The sequence below is a fragment of the Scylla paramamosain genome, unplaced genomic scaffold (assembly GCF_035594125.1).
Source record: "Scylla paramamosain isolate STU-SP2022 unplaced genomic scaffold, ASM3559412v1 Contig34, whole genome shotgun sequence".
NCBI classification, from domain to species: Eukaryota; Metazoa; Arthropoda; class Malacostraca; order Decapoda; family Portunidae; genus Scylla; species Scylla paramamosain.
In genome coordinates this window covers 117,513-137,500 of record NW_026973699.1, presented here as the reverse complement: position 1 = coordinate 137,500, position 19,988 = coordinate 117,513, and the positions used below count along the sequence as shown (strand labels likewise).

At 40.9% G+C, this 19,988-nt stretch overlaps 1 pseudogene; it reads left to right on the top strand.

Annotated features, from left to right (window-relative positions):
• LOC135097848 (Y+L amino acid transporter 2-like) overlaps positions 1-19,188 on the top strand; it is a 75,059-nt pseudogene extending 55,871 nt beyond the window's left edge.
• Positions 19,189-19,988: the final 800 nt, after the last annotated feature.

The window sequence follows — 19,988 nt, the reverse complement described above, 5'->3', positions numbered from 1 at the left end:
GGAGCGACAGTTTGCACTCATAAGCGTTTCAGAGTTAAAGAAGACCCACATCTACTCACAACAACGACCGCCTCTGCTGCCTAATCCGAGAAAAGCTAGAGCACAGGAAAAAATTGCACGAGTGTACTTCAATCATGCAACGTTGATAATACGCAAAAAGAAAGAGTGTTACTGGGCTCTGCATCATCTCTCTCTCTCTCTCTCTCTCTCTCTCTCTCTCTCTCTCTCTCTCTCTCTCTCTCTCTCTCTCTCTCTCTCTCTCTCTCTCTCTCTCTCTCTCTCTCTCTCTCTCTCTCTCTCTCAGTGCATAGTACATGAAGCCATGACGGTGCTGAGATTAATCTGTCGAGACGTATGTAATGTTTGTGTATGTTCAGGAACAGACCTTAACAGTGTATCGTTGTATGTTTGGTGGTGAAAGAGTTTGCTCTCACTCTCTGCTCTCTGGTGACACACACGAGCAGGGAAGGAGCGAGGGAGAGGGTGACAGAAAGAGGGCAAGGTCGTAAGAGGAAGGGGAGGAGAAGGAGGAGGAAGAGGCGGAGGGGGAGGAGGAGAAGTGGAGGGTCTCGAAGGGACTCTGTGAGGAGATAAGAAGTAAGGTTGGAGAGAGAGAGAGAGAGAGAGAGAGAGAGAGAGAGAGAGAGAGAGAGAGAGAGAGAGAGAGAGAGAGAGAGAGAGAGAGAGAGAATAAAAATAAACGAGGGATATGCAACTGAAGGAATGAGTGAGAGAAAGGAAGAGGGGGAAGAAAAGTTCGTAATTATGAAGAGAAGGGCAGAAAAAGAAGAAACTTATATAAGATGAGAGAGTCAAAACAAAAACAAAACAAAACAAAAAACGAGGAGAAAGAGTAAGAAGTCATGAATAAAAGGGAGAAAGTAAAGAGGTGATAAAATTACGTAAAAAAGAAAATACGAGTAGAGGATGAAATCAAGAGTATTGAAGAGGAAAGAGAGACAGAGATAATGAAGAATGAAGGATGTAAGATAAATGGATAGAGAGAGAGAGAGAGAGAGAGAGAGAGAGAGAGAGAGAGAGAGAGAGAGAGAGAGAGAGAGAGAGAGAGAGAGAGAGAGAGAGAGAGAGGGGGGGGAACTAAGCTAATGAGATAAAAAAAGAAGTGATGATAACTGGCAGAGATAATGTAGCAGGAAATAAAAGATAAATTAGGAGGCAAGAGAGCAGCGAGAGAGTTAATGACAAAATAAAAGACGTTGAAGAGAAAGAAGAGAGAAGAAGAAGAAACGAAGATAACAAGAATAATGGAAAACAACACGAGGAAGAGAAAAAGTAAGGAAGAACAAACACGATAATAACACCATTTTTTTTCTTTACGAACGAAGAAGAAAAGAAAAAATGAAGTTAATGGTAGAATTCAAGCGGCCTCTTGGAACCTGTTTAACCCTTTCACTGCTACACGGAACAATTAGCAGCACCAAAAGCAATGCGTGAAGTCTTTATGACCATCTACAAGAAAATTAACGATGAAAAAGAATATATTTTGCATTTCCTTCCCAGTTCAGAGAACAACTAAAGGTATTTCAGAGTGACTGGTAATTAGGGAGAGGGATAAATATTCCATTGTAGCGCAGAGTTGCATAAAAGTAGAGAATTTTAAGCGCAGGATTTTACTACACACAATACGTAACATAATTGTAAAAGAACAGCTATTTAACTTAATAAAAATAACCTAATGTTAATCACAGAAATACTCCATTGTAGCTCAGAATTATACAAAATTTAAAACTTTTCAAGCGAGGATTTTATTTGGCACTACGTAATTCACCGATTGGCAGAGAGCAGCCTTGGAGTTTAATAAAAATCATCCAATATGATCCCAACTGAAGAAGTGCAGACTGCTGGATTCGTGGGGCTGTGACCCTTTCTTCCTTGCTTCTGTGCACGTCTTTTGGGCACATGACGTGTATAAATAATAATAATAATAAACGGTTTATTCTTTAGGCAGTCAACAAACTGAAAATGTACATTGGGGGTGGGGAAATACTTGACATTAATCCTAAAGGTAAGTCAAATCTAGAAGAGACTATTGATTGATGGCTCACACCATGGTGGGAATCGCACTGAGTCTGTACCGGTCCGTACGTGGCGCCTTTAGGGGCGTTATCTTATTGTGGTGTCTGGTGGCACGGGTAGGGCGAGGCGCGTCAGGCGGCAGCATGTTTCTGAGACGTGGATGATTCAGAAGTCCCCTTCCAAACTTCTCTAGAGCCTCACTGTACCTGGTGTGTGTCCGTGCGTGCGTGTGTGCGTGCGTGTGTGTGGCTTGTGTAGTCACCTCTCGCTTGACAAGCTTGTATATGCGGCATATATATTTGATCGTCCTTTCTTTTCCTCCTTCTTTCTTTCCTCCTCCTCCTCTTCCTCCTCCTCCTCCTCCTCTTCCTCTCTCCTCCTCCTCCTCCTCCTCCTCCTCCTCCTCCTCCTCCTCCTCCTCCTCCTCCTCCTCCTCCTCCTCCTTTTGTTGCTTTACTGAAGTTCTTGCTGACTGAAAAAAAGTAGGAATAGTGGTACTTACAATGTCTTTTCAATATAAAATTTCATTAGTTTCTCATTATTACATGATATATATATATATATATATATATATATATATATATATATATATATATATATATATATATATATATATATATATATATATATATATATATATATATATATATATATATATATATTTATTTATTTATTTATTTATTTATTTATTTATTTATTAATTTATTAATTAATTAATTAATTTATTTATTTATTTATTTATATATGTATTTTTTTACTATCCATCCTGGGTGGAGGGAGCAGTGGATGGGGAGGAACCTTCGTCTGTGTTATCCTATTTTACTGCATGTTAGATAGTCAGATAGTCAAACATGTCTGCTTCCGTTTGTCCTCGTGTGTTTCTCTTCCTCCTCCTCCTCCACACTCCCATCATCTATATTAAGACATAATATAAATATTATAGTAACAGAAATAATAATGCGTAGGTACTCGTGCCAACATGTTGTCACGAATTCTACGCAGTGGTGTCTGTTATTAATGTGTAACGTCCCTGATGATGCGGCGATACCCGAGATACCGGTGCCTTTGATAACGTGAGGGGTTTGTGTGTTTACAGACTGGGGTGTGTGCGCGCGTGTTAGTGAATGGGCTCATAGGTCTGTAATTTTGAAACGCTCTGCTCTCACTTCGACTATTTTCAAAGGTGTTTATCCAGATGCTTATGTAGAAATCTTGTTAATCTGTCACTAGAGCCGCAATAATACCGTCACTGAATGCACGTCTTTTCAACTCAAGCCTTATGAAAGCAGTGGAGGTGCGGCGCAGATGTGTTTCAGAATACGGTCTTACAGCCTCAAAACGCCTCGATCAGCATATCTCTACTCGTCATGATAGGCTGCAGTGGAAGTTACCAGGCTTGTACGTCAGTGTTTTCATGGTTCTAGGGAAAGTTCAACAAGGGCTTTGCATCATCGGTGAGAAAAAGTGCCCATGAAAACCCCGGAAAATCATCTTGGTGGCCTTTGCAATTTGTCGTGATGAGAACACAAAGCGTGGCAGAACACGGCCAGTGTGACGCACGGCGGGGGTGGCTGACACGAGGAGGACCGACTTGCATGGACTGAATGTGTCTGAGAAGGATGTTATGTGGTCAGATTGAGTAGTATGTTTAGTCACGGTCAGGGGTCCTTATACCGCACTCTTCCACGGTGTCAAGAGGTCTCCATCAGCCCCCACCCAGCCCGTGACCTGCTAAGAGCCTATCTGAGCAGAAAATTTAGGTCTGTATTCTGAAACACTTCTGCGCCGCACCTCCACTACTTTCAAAAGGCTTCATTTGAAGTTACACTATTTTTTTAAGGGTGTCTTTATGGTTCTAGTGATAAATAAACAAGATTTTTACATTACTGACGGGAGAAACACTCTTGAGAACCTGGCTAGTCATTGCTGTGGCCTTTGAAAATAGTCGTGATGAGAGAGCAGAGTGTTTCTGAAGACGGGCCTTAAAGGATTAAAGGAAAACGCAGAGCACATTAGGAGTTACTCGACTTTAAGCTATTGTGTATACTTGTACGTTGTGGGTGAAGGTGTGTCAGGGCTAAGCATTTTTCTTCTTTATTATCATGACACCCTACGTCGCACATCTATTATGGTCTCTCTCTCTCTCTCTCTCTCTCTCTCTCTCTCTCTCTCTCTCTCTCTCTCTCTCTCTCTCTCTCTCTCTCTCTCTCTCTCTCTCTCTCTCTCTCTCTCTCTCTCTCTCTCTCTCTCTCCACGTGTGTGCTGCTTGGCATCGTCGCCATTGTTGCCTCATTGAAATAAACATCTCATCCACCCTCCACCCTCCAGTCGCTCACAGGACATATTGAGGTGCGCACGACTACTGCTCTGCCTTGCCGTGTGAGGGAAGGTGAGGTGGCGAGTGATGCAACTGAGAAAGGAGATATGTAGGAAAGAGTGGAAAATTAATTTGATACGAAGGAAGAAAACTTGAAGAAATAAGAGATCTGCAAAGAGAGGAAATAAAAACTGACACGAATACTGGTGCGAAGAAAAATAAAGAGAACTGAATTGAAGGGAAAATGGGTAAGAAAAGAAGGAAACTTTGAGTCAAGACGAAAGAAGGGAAGAGAAAGAGGAAACACAGGAAAACGAAGTCGAGACTGAGGAAGAAAATATAGTAAAAAAGTGGAAAAGGAGGGAGGAAAGAGGAAAGAGAGTAGGAGAATAAGGATACAAGATGTGAAAAACGGAATAACGAAACGCAAGGAAGGGAGAACAGGGAACAGGGAAAACCGACACTGACGAAGAGAAATTATGAATGGGCGATATGAAGGAATACACTTATTTTTTATTGTTTTTAGCTGCTTGGAGTATATGTAATGTTGAAATGGTTACCTGAAATCTCTCTCTCTCTCTCTCTCTCTCTCTCTCTCTCTCTCTCTCTCTCTCTCTCTCTCTCTCTCTCTCTCTCTCTCTCTCTCTCTCTCTCTCTCTCTCTCTCCAGTCAGAAGTGCGTATTAACATTTAACGTGTGTATGTGTGTATCTTGATAAGAGCAGATGAAGACAGCCCCGTACATGACAGTAATTCTTAGCTACAGGAAAACGGCGTGGGAAAAAAAGAAAAAAAATCCTTCATTGTTGTTGGCGTTCTGTGGCAACAACCAAGACTCCACCGCCATGTCGTGCTGCTGCTTACAAGTTCACCAGATTACTTCCTTCCTCCCTGTCACTCTTACTTTCCTTATATTTTGCTTCTTCCCTGCCACTTACTTCCATCAGCTGGCTACCATCACCGCCATCCTGCCTCCCGCCTTCTGTCGCGCCTCAGCTTCACCACGCCTCCCGCGCCAGTTGACCTCATTTGTCTGCATGAACCAAGTGGTGCCTGCAGGTGGGCGAGGGTTGGGTGGGGGACTAGGGACGTCTTACTCTCCCCTCCCCATCCACCTTCATAGATTATGGAAGGCGTTTTTTTTTTTTTTTAAGAGTTTCGTTGCGGTTGTTATCTGAGGCCTGGAACACGACGCGACGCTCTGATTGGCCGATTGCCCTTGTTTTTGCCGGGAAATCTGACGCAGCTGGGGTGCTGAGCGGATGTCACACAGCTGAGTTTAGTCCACACTTGCTCGCCTTGTTCCGGTGGCTCGGCCTTGAGCACGGACTCTAAACCATGGTACAATTTGGCCGGTATTCTAAAGCGCTTTGCTTTCTCACCACGACTATTTTTAAAGGTCACAGATGATTAGCTGGGTCCTTAAGAGTGTTTTTTTTTTTTTCCTGTTTATAGCGTAAAAATCCCGTTAGTATCTCACTAAAACTATAAAAACACTCTTAAAAATCCGTGTCACTTCAACTAGAGCCTTTTGAATGTCGTTGAGGTGCGGCACAAAAGGGTTTCTGAATATGGTCTATTCGCGTGGTGGTGCTGGTGTCACGTGACAGACAGGACAGCGGGGCTTTCTTCCGCACTGAACAATGGAACAACAGCCAGCAGAATTATACCAAATTTTATTGTAACATGCTCTCCTTCATCGTAATTTTACCTACAATTGCTTTTCGCCTGGCGTAACAGTGGCGTGGGGACTGCAGCACAGGACACAAGAATGGCTCTGTGCGGTCCTCAAAGTGACCACAAGTCAACACCTCACTCACGGCGGCGATGTCATGTCAATAATTGTGATTTTAGTGCATAAGACCACATATTAAAACAGTTCTGCGCTGCACCTCCGCTTCTTTCAAAAGACTCTAGTTGAAGTTACACGGGTTTTTAAGGATACTGGCTATGGTTTTAGTGACAGATTAACAAGATTTCCACATTATTAACAGAAGAAAGAATTTTTTGTAACCTTTGAAAATAGTCGTGGTGAAAGACCAGAGCGTTTCTGAACACGGGCCACAGATCTCGCCGGCACGTAATTATTGCCCTAGAGATAAATGTAGCCTTCAGTAAGTAACTGTCACTGAATCTGGACGCGTCATGTGGTTAGTAAAACCATCGTCATCATCCAAATAACACATAATTATAGCAGGATCTAATCTATCAACCGTAATTTTGTTTCTACTGAGAAGCGTACAATGTGCCTGGATGAGTGTGCCGCCCCTGCCACCGTCGCCACCGCCCGTCACACAATTCTGCGGGAGTGAGTGGACGCGGTTCGATCCGTCTGGGCAGCGAGCGCAGATCAGCCTATACATACAAACGAGAGACGTAAACCTTTCCCGCTAACATTCTTCCCTCATTCTTTTCTTATCGTTTAGTGTTCATTATTTACTTATTTATTCATCCACTCATTCATTCATTCATTCAATCATACATTCATTTATTATTTTTACATTTTACGTCTTGTCATGATTCAGTCTGTTATTATAGTTCTTCGTGACGCTAACTTTGTTATTGATGGCGTTGCCTTTCCCCTGACGCATTCTTATATCAAACACGCACGGCAATAAGCAAAACATACGATGCTGCCTAGTACATATCCTTATAATGGTCCGTATTCTGAAACGCTTTGCTTTCTCACCACGACTATTTTTCAAAGGCCACAGAGATGATTAACCGGATTCTCAAGACTCCTGTCAGTAATGTAGAAATCTTATTAATATGTCAATAGAACTATAAAAAAAAAACACCATAAAAAATCGTGGATCTTCAACAACCAGAGTCTTTTGAAAGTAGTGGAGGTGCGGCGCAGAAGTGTTTCAGAATATAGTCCCGTCTTGAAATAGATTTAGAAAAGAGATAAGAAAAATGGTTCTCAAATAGAGTGGTAGATGAACTGAATGGACCCAATTGAGTCATTAGGGAGCTTTAAAAGATTAGATGAATTTATTGTGAGGTGGAAATAAGTAGGTTTTTTTTTTTTTCTTACAAGGACTGCCCCGTGTATAGGCCTGATGGCATCTTGCAACTTCCTTTGTTTTCTTTTGTTCTCAATGTGCCGTCTTCTCTCTAGGTCCAATCTCACCAACTAACTCTGCGACGCTGCCTCGTATTCAGAAACGCTTTTGCTTTCTCACCACGACTATTTTCAAAGGCCACAGAGATGTTTAGCCGGATTCTCAAGGCTGTTTTTCCTGTTGATAGTGTAGAAATATTGTTATTCTAGAGCCCTAGAAACACCCTTGGAAACCCGTATAGCTTCAACTACAGACCTTTAAAACTAGTCAGGATGCGGACTGAAATGTTTCAAAATATGGACCATAACTTATTCTGCGTCTTTTCCCCAGGTCCATTCTCACCACCACCACCATCTCCACCGACACCACCGACACCACCAGCATGCCGGCCAAGCGCGTGCCCACCAGCGACACCACGGAGGCCCTCACGGCGGAGCTGGAGCCCATGACTCCCAAGGAGGAGAGGCCACCTGGGGAGGAGGGCGAGGATGAAACGCAAAAGACACAGCTCAAGAAGGAACTCGGCTTGCTGGAGGGCGTGGCCATCATCCTTGGCATCATTGTGGGCTCAGGTGTGTGTGTGTGTGTGTGTGTGTGTGTGTGTGTGTGTGTGTGTGTGTGTGTACCAAATTGTTTTTCCATTTTCTCATTTTTGCAATCCTTTTTATTAATATTGTTTTATTTTTATTTTTGTGTATATTTTTGTTTTGGCTTGTTATTATTATTATTATTATTATTTTATTATTATTATTATTATTATTATTATTATTATTATTATTATTATTATTATTACTATTATTACTATTATTATTATTATTGTTGTTGTTGTTATTGTTGTTGTTTTCACACGAATCTGTATGGTACAGTAGTCTATGTATGTGTATATTCTGGAAAGCTAAATATTATCAGATTTTCTTCTCTTTTTTTTCTTTTGAGTTCTCTTGATGATGTAACAAATAATAATAATAATAATAATAATAATAATAATAATAATAATAATATTAATAATAATAATAATAATAATAATAATAAAATAATAATAATAATAATAATAATAATAATAATAATAATAATAATAATAATAATAATAAAAGTAATAAAATTTTATAATAAACATCTTGAGAGACAAAAATGTACAAGGGAAAAGCATGATGATATAATGTAATGCTATAATGTAAAAAAATTGTAAACACCAGTACCAATACTAATTATTAGAAAATAGCAAAAGTAATACTAACTATAGCAATGTGTGTGTGTGTGTGTGTGTGTGTGTGTGTGTGTGTGTGTGTGTGTGTCTGTGCATAGCAGATGTGAAAATGTTAACACAGTAATTATCAAGGTCTCTCTCTCTCTCTCTCTCTCTCTCTCTCTCTCTCTCTCTCTCTCTCTCTCTCTCTCTCTCTCTCTGCAGGCATCTTCATCTCGCCCAAGGGAGTGCTGAGGGAGACAGGCAGCGTGGGCATGTCGCTGGTGGTGTGGGTGATGTGTGGCCTCATGTCGCTGGTGGGCGCGCTATGCTATGCAGAGCTGGGCACATCCATACCAAAATCAGGCGGAGACTATGCGTACATTAATGCTGGCTTTGGCTCCCTCCCTGCCTTCCTTTTCCTCTGGGCTGCCAACCTCATCTTTGTGTAAAGTTAAGTTTGTTGTGCAAGTGTTCAAGTGGTGGCCATCATGTCTTTATAAGTGCATAAGGGTTTTGCCCTCTTACTAATATCTTACTTGATCTTAATACTTAGTGCTGTGATAACTTTACACTGAAAACTGTAACTTAATGCTCATCTAGAACATTTCACATTCCTTAGTTCACTGTTATATTATCAAAGCTTTGGCCTTCTCTCTGTAATGTGTTGTTATACTGGTACAGTGCCTGTGTCCCTCTTACTTGATCTTAGTACTTATTAATGCCATGATAACTATGCACACTGTATAACCTTAATGTTCACCTCCCATTCAAGCATCCAAAACTGTACATATTCCTTAGTTCACTGGCATATTGCTAATGCTTTGGTCTTCTTCAGTAGTGTGTGCTGTACTGATGCCTCTGTCCCTCTCCAGGCCCACCACCAATGCCATCATGGCGCTGCCCTTTGCCAAGTATGTGATTCAACCGTTCTTCCCCAACTGTGACCTGCCAGACGATGCTGTGCGGCTCATTGCAGCACTGTCCATATGTGAGTGATGCTTTGGTCCTAGAGCACACACACACACACACACACACACACACACACAAAGAGTACAAAGAGTAGTCACTATGATGGTTCCGGAGTTGAGTAAGTTGACCTTTGAAGAGAGATTAAGAATGCTGGAAATTCCTATCCTTGAAAATAGGAGACAGAGAGGGGATTTAATAAACATCTATAGAATGATAAATGGTATGAAAAATATGAACAAAGAATGTTTTATAACTTTAGACACACAGAGTACAAGGGGACACAGTAAGAAATTGAAGAAGTAAGAAGTTGAAGAACTATTGAAGAGACATCAAAAAGTATAGTTTTCCTCACAGAAGTGTGAACAAATGGAATGAACTCAGTGAAGATGTTGTCAATGCAATAATTGTGTAGGAGTACATAGATACACCATTAGAAGTTCGAAGTAGGTTCCAGTAATGCGGTTTGCACCTCGTTGGGTACTGCCACGGTCTCGGACCGAGACCGTGGCAGTACCCAACGAGGTGCCGAATGACCGAGACTCAGCCGAATGACCGAGACTCTCGGTCATTCGGCTGACTGGACGCCTACCGAAAACACCACACACTCACGCCTGCAGTGGTTTTCCTTTATTGTGATTTAAGCACCACCTGGAGTTTGGGTAAGCTCTTTGTATTATGATGGTATTGTGATTATGATATATTTATTTAATATCAACTTTGATGAACATGTAAGTGTATGTGATTACAGTTAAAAGTATTTGGGTGATCTTGTTAAGTACTTATTGTGAATGTACCTTGTTGGTGATATTTGATAGAAACATGATTTTCTATGGAGTTGGATCAGTATAACATTTCCAGACCATGTTTATATTATAACTTGTGATGTGTCCACTAAATTCGTGTAGGATTTCGTATTCACTTAATTGGTTGTTGGCAGGCCTCTGTTGTATACTTGCTGTGACCGTGTCTGGGGAATCTAACTGCGCCTGTGAACAGCGCCCGCAAATAAACTCACGGCACCTGTCTGGAAGTTTCTGTACCAATCCCCGCTCTACAACTGTCCACGCTTTTAAGACCAAACTGGATATATACAGAGATAGGATACTATGAGATTACTCCCCTCCCATAAACCACAACTAGGTAAACTAGGTAAACACACACACACACACACACACACACACACACACACACACACACATTGTTTTATTTATTTATTTTTTTTTTTTCATTCTTATAATTCCAGCATCTTTTCATCTTTAGATATATAGATATTTTTTTTACTGCACCAAGAAAAATGTATACAGTATATACACATTATAGGTTGTGGTCCATCAAAAAACACATTAAAAAGGTTTTGACCAGTTCTTATGCTTTTATAAGTATTACATCATACAGAGTTTCTTTTGACAGATTTACTATATTATGTATATTATGGTTCTCTGTAATAATGAAAGTCATTGTTTATTATTTCTGTTTAGAGTTGTGTAGTTGTTTAATATTTGACTGTCACTGTGTCCTGACAGCACTGAATTGCTGGAATGTACGAGTCACCACCAAGCTGCAGGATTTCTTCATGGTGACCAAGATTGGTGCATTGCTCATTGTCATCATTGCTGGCATCGTCCACCTTTGCATGGGTGAGTGAACAAGTGAGCCAGTGAGTGAGTGAGTGAATGTGTCTTTAGCAGCGTTGCCTTTCACTGCAATGCCATCAGCCAGTCAGTCAGTCAGGTGTCAGTCTACATTATATTAATTTTGGGGAGTCTTGTATCCCATAGCTATTAAGTATATTTAAAAGACTGATGTTTACTTTATTTTTTGTAGGGATAGAACAAAATCATGTGTGTCTGAGACCTCACATAGCAAGTTTGATTGATCCTGTTGTGAAATCTTGTTAATTGTAGTAGCACACCAATCTAATCATTCTTTAGTGCCTTCAGTTATATGTGTTCATGTTTCCTATGGCTTTCTATTTTAACCCTTGTTTAAGTCTTGTTAGTAAGCCATTTTTATGCATAGAACTTTGCTTTATTGTGCTTTTGTTGATTCTTTACAGTCAAGATGTGAAAAATCCAAGTTCCAGAACACATTAAAAATTCTTAATAGTCTTTCTGAAGTACACAAAAAAAAAAAAAAATCTACATCATAATAATCTTCACCTCCACTTTTCAGGCAACACTGGAAACTTCCACAACTCCTTCCAGGGCACCAGCACTGAGCCAGGCGAGATAGCTGTCTCCTTCTACTCAGGCATATTTTCCTATGCTGGATGAAACTACCTCAACTTCATGACGGAGGAGCTGAAGAACCCATTTGTGTGAGTACCGTCTCTCCCTCACTTGGCACCACACTGCCACTCACACCAGCTGGTTTGTAGGCCTTGGCTCAAGCTTTACTGTGACAAGACACAAACACAAGGCAAAGCAGGACTGACTGTGAGGTGCTTCCCTTATGGTCCAAGCAGTAAAAACTTGTCCTTTTGGGTTGTCAGATTTGGGTTCAAGCTCTAGTCAGGTTTACCTCGCTCATTTATGATAGATTAATTTCTTGCTGTTTTGTAATGGAGAGCATACTTCTTTGTAGAGTTGTGACAGAATGGTCTATCTTTTTAAGCATATACCTTTGCTTTTTATCTGTTATCTATAAATCGTGATATGTGAATCATCTCTTTCCATTTTGGACTTGTATATTTTGCAAATGATCTATATGTCTTTGTACCAAATTAACATGCCACCTAAAGGTATCATGAATGCAAATTACCTTTGTTTTTGTATTATTTTGATTTCTTTGTTGGAGTGACAAATATTGTTTCATTGGTTACAGTGTTTTCCTCATAAAGTATTTTTGTTCCTTCCTTGGATTCTGTATAACTATTTTTGTATAAATTTATGTGAAGGAAATAGTAATATCTTGTTCACATTATAGGTTTTCTATATATTACATCTTCACAAGAAATAATTAAGAACAGCTTCACTAGAATATGAGCAACATTGTGAAGGTTATGTCCTGTTAGTACATAATTAATTTTGAGAAATACAAGGAGCTCAATGATCAGATATCACCACCAGTCACCACCAGTCCTGTTAACATCACACCCTGCCCACAGTAACCTGCCCCGGGCCATCCACATCTCCCTGCCACTGGTGACGCTGGTCTACGTGATGGCCAGTGTTGCCTGCCTGGCTGTGCTCTCCCCTTGACATGCTGGCCTCTGATGCCATTGCTGTTGTGAGTACACCATTGACAGCTTCCATGAGTAATTTGCATTGTGTTGTTGATGGCACCATGTGACTGTTGTGGCACAAGTGATAGATAAGTTAGTCAGATCATTCAGTAATTACTTTTATAGAGAATGTAATTATAGCAGACATTGCTCTGACTTTTCTAGTGTTTTGAGTCCATTCTTTAAACTTTACAATTATATGCAATAGCTTAGATATTTTGGTTCTCCTATTACCATACCACAGTGTATTTATGTTAGAGGAAAAGACAATAATCAGGAATTATCATTAATATTAAGTTTGGCTTATCTAGCAGCTGCAGACTTCAAGCATTATATAATATGAAAATTACTTACCTTTCTAAATTTTCTCCCCATTGTTTTTTGATAATTTTATCCCACGCTATCCAAGCTAATGGTCAGTGTTACAGAACATAACCTTAGTTGTTGTTGTTGCCTTGATGACAGACCTTTGCTGACCGTCTAATGGGCAGTGGCAGCTGGGTGATGCCCTTGCTGGTGGCCCTCTCAGCCTTTGGTGGTCTCTCAGTGCACATCATGACTTCCTCCAGGTGGGTGTTGCTCCTGCTAGCCTTTCAGATCTATTTTCATCTGTTCACCACCTATTTTGTTTGTTGATGTAATATATATATAATTTTCCCAGCTGATTCATCACTCTTCCTGACCACCTGCTCTTAGATAGGGAAAACTAGCTAAATCCCACTACATCTCGGGCTATTTATCTCTATACCAGGCTTGTTTTATCCTTCAGGGTAGATAGGCAAGGCAAGGCATCAACATCAGGGTCTGGAGAAAATTTAACTGCTCTTCCTCTCATACACTTGACTCATCATAACCACAAATGCATACTACTTCACTTCAGGATTGTCTAGCTCTTTTTGACTGAGGAATTTAGGCTTTCTTAATTCAAAACACAATTAAGAAAACTAAGAGAACTTGTAAAAGAAGCCATCAGGCCTACATGTGGCAGTCCATGCAGGGAACATACTGACACATCTATTTCTATCTTTCATTGTCATCCATCAATTATAAGAAACATAAGAAAATTCTCTCTCTCTCTCTCTCTCTCTCTCTCTCTCTCTCTCTCTCTCTCTCTCTCTCTCTCTCTCTCTCTCTCTCTCTCTCTCTCTCTCTCTCTCTCTCTCTCTCTCTCTCTCTCTCTCTCTCTCTCTCATACCTAGTCTCACATCTGGTGTTATACTCCTGCGTTCAGGTTTTCTGTCATATATGAATAGCTGTAGTGTTTGGTGAAAATACCACTGCTATATTAAGAGATTTCCTGCTTCATTTATAACCACTAATGATGATGGAGTTCAATTCTAAAGTTATCTTATTTATTTTAACAGAGAATCCACTTTATTCAAGAATTTAGATATACTTGATTGCAAGATTTCCATGAGCTCCACAATCCATTCCTTTCATACTCTCCCTCTACTCTCTGTCAGATTTAGAGCACAAGTTATGACTGGTAGTAATGCCCCACTCACCAGCTTAATGATGTTGACAGGTTGTGCTTTGTGGGTGCAAGACAAGGCCACTTCCCAGACAACCTTGCTCTCATCAACTGCAAATGCAACACTCCAATGTCTTCTCTCATCTTCCTGGTAAGACATTGTGCAATGCTATGTGTGCGTGTGTGTGTTTATAGGTTTTTATTATTGTCATTAACAGATTCATTGCTGTGGCTTTTATGTATTTTAAAACAGTATGTGTGACACCTTTCATAATTTTTGTGAATAGTAGCTTTGGTTCAATTAGTCCTCTACATGTTGCAGTTGTGTTCTTTTGAAGTTGGACAAAAACAACATAATTTTTTGTGTTATTTTCAATGTTTTTTTTGTCAGTAAAATACTACTACCACTACTACTGTGTGTGTGTGTGTGTGTGAGCATGCATCATGGTCCTTATGGTGTCCCCTCAGGATGTGCAGTGTGAGCTAATATTTTGACAGATGGAAAGAAGTATGGAAGTGAATGTACTTATGTGTACATTATTGCTTACCTACACAAACATTTTTTAGTTCTTAACTTCATCAGTCTCTAGTTTCCAAGTTGATGTATTTGTATGAAAAGTGATTGATGAGTTTTCCTAGAGTTATTAATAGATTTACACACACACACACACACACACACACACACACACACACACACACACACACACACACACACACACACACACACACACACACACACACACACAAACACACAGTTTTTATATATTATTCAGTCAGACAGAACACATCCTCACAAATGAAGAAAATAGATTTAGGTTGGAATGTTTAGTTAGCTTGGTGCGTCTAAAAGTGAATATTTGTCTAAATGCAGTTTGTCTATTATTTTCTTGTAATCACCTTCTGTATCAGAACAAAAGCATGTGGGACTAGTTCAAAGTACCTGGTGCCACAGCCCCACATGATGAGATCTGGCACAACTGCCTGTAATGCCCCTTCATGCTCTCCTTCACTCAGTCATTAACAGTTTGTCTTACCGAATGAGAGGTTGACAAAGCATTCCATTTTAACCACAGCTTGGAATATTCACAAAGACTCACCTCCACCTCCTCTCATTCCTCTTCCAGGGCCTGTTGTCACTGATCTACCTCTCCACCATGGACATCTACCGCCTCATTGACTACGCCAGCTTTGTAGAGAGTTCATTCATCCTGTGCAGTATCGCCATTCTGCTGTACATGTGCTGGAAATACCCTGACATGGAGCGGCCCATCAAGGTGAGCACCAGACAGCAGTGGTGGCTGTGATTATGATCTGCCTGTGGTTTTATTTTTATTTATTTATATATATTTTTTTTATTAATTTATTGTTATTTGTTTATTTATTTATTTGTGTGTGTGTGTGTGTTTCTCACAACTCAATATGGGAATGGGATTATGATGATGATTCAGCCTTAGAAAATGGAGCAATGGAAGAAGATGGAATAACAGGATAAGAAAAAAATACTGAAAGAGGAGAAGCAGGAGAAAAATAGGGCTAGCAGGAGAAAGAGAATAGGATGTTACTTGGGAACAACAGCAATTGATCTGAAAGGAGAGGTGAAAACCCCACACTGGTGGATTACCAGTTTCAGGTATCATGGCCTGCTGTGTGAGAGTGCTGGCCCAGGGAGTCAATCCCCAACAACTTGGTCTCATGGCTGCCTTTACAGGAAAACCTGTTTCATTAAGTCTGTTCACTGAAAGCTGAACTAGGCAAGCTGTGTCACCCTAGATGAATTAGTGAGAAATAAAGAAAATGTATCAGTAAATGCATCGCCAACATGAGTTAGCCACCACTGCTGCCACACAACCACCACATCAATACATACTACCTCCTCAGAGCTTATTTATAGTTGAAATGTATAATTATCATGATGATCTGTTGAACAACAGACAAACCACTTCACTCTGAGAAGGCTGTGTGTGTGTAGCTGAAAGAGGACATAGTTGTCACAGAAATTATACTAAATATATAGACAAATGGCATGCTGATAATTAGAACAGGACACAGATGCCACAAGACTACAACGCCTCCCTCTCTGTGCAGGTGAACATCATCGTTCCCATCGCCTTCCTGCTGGTGTGTGGCTTCCTGGTGTTTCTGCTGCTGTATGTGCGGCCATATGAGGTGGGCAAGGGCCTGCTCATCACTGGCTCTGGGGTGCCTGCCTACTTCCTCTTTGTGTACTGGCAGAACAAGCCAAAAATTGTCAGAACAGCACTTGGTGAGTGGTCTGTTTATGGTTGTCCTTTTGTTGATGGGATGTTAGGCCAGTGTGCCACAAAATAGTAGCAAGACAATACTGAGTGTTATGAATGAGCCCTTACTTGTGGAGGGGCACTGAAAGACTAGGGCTTTCTTTTCCATCTTTCTTGAATATTTCTTGATAATGTGAGTAATATTCACTGTTTGCCATATTTTCCTTGGCAAGAAAATAAATGATGAACAGTATGGTTTACCACCTTCTTACATTAAACTATTTCAGTGCCATCTATTCACTCACCAACAGCTGGAGCAAGGAATATACATCCATACTTTCATTCATATAATAATGTAATAACATTCTCAGTACTTTTTTACATCTTAGCCTCAAGCTGTATAAATTTATGTGCATCTATCTCTATACTAAGCAGACATTCTCACAAAAAGTACAGAGAATTAAACTATCCATTCCCTCACACAGCATCACCTGACCTGGTGTCCACACATCCAAAACTGACATTGTCCTGTGTCCTTCCAACAGACCAACTCACTGTTTGGACACAGTTGCTCTTCGTATCTGTGAAAACTGAGTGAGGAGTGACTGACTGCACCTCCTCTACCATTACTACCATCACTGCTGCTGCTACTGCTGCTGCTGCTGCTGCTGCTGCTGCTGCTGCTGCTGCTGCTGCCCTACCACAGCTGCCAAGAAATGCACTTGTGTGTGTGTGTGTGTGTGTGTGTGTGTGTGTGTGTGTGTGTGTCATCATATCATACAGCCTTCACATATTTTATCCACTTGGTTATGGTTCTGTGCATCATGGCAAATCACACTGCTGGTAGACAATGGATATCTGAAATGTTCCCTACTTTAATCCCCTCTGAACTGCTGTTACTGCTGCTGCTGCTGGATCCTTGGTGATCTGTTTGTATTTTTGCTCAAGTGGCTTGTGTGTGTGTGTGTGTGTGTGTGTACTGATGGACCTTGGGAGGGCAGCTGGATGGTGTGAACTGTTGTCAGTGATGACAACATGCACACACACATGTGGCAAAAGCAACACAGCAGCAGATTTGTCAGCCTGGATATGCTCTTTGTAATCTGTGATACTTTTCAGAAGGGGAATATTGAAGGTTTTATACATTATTTATTAGTTATTGTATTTTGGTCATAGGCTGATTTTGCACCACTTTAGCTGATAATTTGAAATTGGTTCTGAACCCAAGAAATACTTGAAGGTGCAATTTTCAGATAAATTAAATAGTATTCCAATTGTACATAGAGATAACAGAAAGTAAGTGAGAGTATTACATAACTGTTTTTGGTATTTTGATTTTTAGGTTTTCACCAAGAGGGTTGTTAGTCCTGGTCTTTGCTTACTGCCTGTCTGGACCTCACAGTGGTGATGGGAAGCCTCAAGCGTGTGACTGTCTGGCAGCTGTGTGGGCCATTCTGGATGAGTATGTGCTGGATGGATGTTAACTGGCACCACATGAGCTTATTTGTTGGCAGATCCAGATGTTGGGAGTACCACAGTTGCTGAGACAATGAGGCAGTCCTGTTAGGGAAGTTTAGTGACTGAACACTGAAGGTTGACCAAACTCCTCTTGGGCTACAGCTATCATTGTACTCATAGCTCAATGGGTAAAGAGTTGTGTACCTTGAATGTTTTGATGGGAATCCTAGTGCTATTCCCCTTAGGCCTTGCTCAGCAGGTGTCTGTGAGACCTGTGGATGGTGGTGTTATCACAGTCAAAAATGTTTTATTGTCCCACACTTTTTCCCATTGTCTTCAACATTTTCCCTTAGTATCAAGTCCAATAATCCACAGACTCTCCTCACAAATATAACAGGTGACAGATGCTAAGGAGGTGACAGGACTTCAGATTGAGGGAAATGCTAAACACTGGGAGTGAGTGTGGCAAATTACATGACCTCTGACCAGACTAGACCAACAGGATAAATGAACATGGCCTAACTCCAGGCTGTGCTGTGTTGAGGCAGTCCTGGGGTGAGGTGACAGCTGGTGTGACACTCATAGTCACTGGAGCAGCCAAGAAGCCTCACGACAATTATAAATTGATTAGCTTTGGCACAAGCCTTTGTTATCAGCTTGGCTTGCCTCCTTCACAATGCTCCTGTCTTCCCCTCTGGTGGTCAGCCACTGCCTGCACCTCTGCCTTGTAGGGAATTTACCTCCTGCTCATGAGTGACACGATGAAGAAAAGGAAATAAATGTACATCTTTTCATCTCTGCATGGGACAAATGAGGGCTGTGTGTGTGTATTTCATAATTTATCTTATTTTTTTTCTGGGGATTTATGGTGCTGAAAGACAAGAAAATTCATGCATACATTATGATCACTCATTATTAATCTTTTTATTTTATTATCCTTTTCATTATCATCAAGACCGTGCTGGGCTTTAATTAATGTGTGTGTGTGTGTAATTTTAGATATGTAGTTGTATTCATGTCCGGTGGCAAATCAGATATATTTTGCTTATTGGTGAGAGAGAGAGAGAGAGAGAGAGAGAGTAGTTTTGGCCCAACAGTGAGTAATGATGATGTGTAAAGCATATTCTTCTAGGAGCAAATGAGGCAATGTGTCCGCCAGGCATCAACATGTCACTTCATTGTTACCATGTTTTTAAGCATGAAATAAATGTGCCTTTTTTACAGCTAGCTTGTTTGATTGTCATCAAGTGTGTGTGTGTGTGTGTGTGTCATGCGAATCTTTCTGGACTAGCCGTCCCAGCTATTCTCTCTGTAGAGTTTAGAGATCATGATTATGGTTTAAATACAAGGAAGCTACAGACTTGAGCTTCCTTGAGATGAGTAAGTTGAGACCTGTCACGCAGCACGTTCCATTGGCTCACGGCTGAGAGGATGAGGATTCGACTCCCGGGCCGAGAGGAGAGGAGCTGTGGGATTTGTCTCCCTCCCTTGCTGGAGTGCAGACCCCCTACTAAGATGCCTCTATTCATGGGGGATCCATCTAAAGTTGTGATCCAAGGCATTCTGTGTAGCATGGTGCAGTGTGACCCACCAGGGATCCATGGTTTGGTGGAGGTCAAGAATTCTACCCATCGTCTACATTCCTTGGTTGAGGTGGTTCCTCGTGAACATGGCGGGTATCGTGAATCATTATTTCTGCTGTTTCTGTCGTATGAGTTAAAATATTTGTCTAGCGATGTCAAAGGATGGCCAAACATAAAACAAGCGGTGGTTGGTAATATTCAAGAACAGCAGGCGAGGATTGAAAACCGTAGTGAACTGGTGAAATGAGCGAAGCTAGGAGGTTGTGCACATGTTCATTATAATGTTGCTTTACCTCAGATGATAAAATACCCATCATGGTGTATATATATTAAAACCAATGCAGTCCAAACATGAATAATCCGAATCCAAAGTTGGAACGAAGCCGGATTCCGGACGGACACCACGATAGCTGTCTCGTGTGCGCACTGCGCAGTGTACT